The sequence below is a fragment of the Etheostoma spectabile genome, chromosome 21, assembly GCF_008692095.1.
Source record: "Etheostoma spectabile isolate EspeVRDwgs_2016 chromosome 21, UIUC_Espe_1.0, whole genome shotgun sequence".
Classification (NCBI taxonomy): Eukaryota; Metazoa; Chordata; class Actinopteri; order Perciformes; family Percidae; genus Etheostoma; species Etheostoma spectabile.
In genome coordinates, this window is record NC_045753.1 from 14,151,839 (window position 1) to 14,152,233 (window position 395).

The 395-nt window shown below is 38.0% G+C and overlaps 1 non-coding gene across 1 annotated transcript; it reads left to right on the forward strand.

Annotated features, from left to right (window-relative positions):
* The first annotated feature begins 134 nt into the window (after positions 1-134).
* Positions 135-248, forward strand: LOC116671841 (U5 spliceosomal RNA). The gene has a single exon (XR_004327391.1). It is a non-coding gene; the product is annotated as a U5 spliceosomal RNA (small nuclear RNA).
* Positions 249-395: the final 147 nt, after the last annotated feature.

The window sequence follows — 395 nt, forward strand, 5'->3', positions numbered from 1 at the left end:
AGCAGTGTATGTCCACAACGACTCTGTCTATTAATGCATACTACAGTATTAGGCTACTCTGGTGTTATTCACACCACTGGTGAGGCACGTGTCCCAAATCAAGTGACCGGCGTCTTCTTCATGATGAAGTTAGATTACTCTGACTTCTCTTCAGATCGTATAAATCTTTCGCCTTTTACTAAAGATTTCCGTGGAGAGGATCAATAAGAGTTATTCCTAATTTTTTGATGCCCTGCATAGCCTGGGCTTCCTTACATGTAAAATATAAAAAAGAAGTCCAACTATGTATTGTGTGTGTATATTCTAAGGAAGATTAAGACCATCAGAAACATGTGGTCTGCTTCATAGCCTGTATGCGACAAATTTAATATAAACAGTATGAAGATAATCTGTCA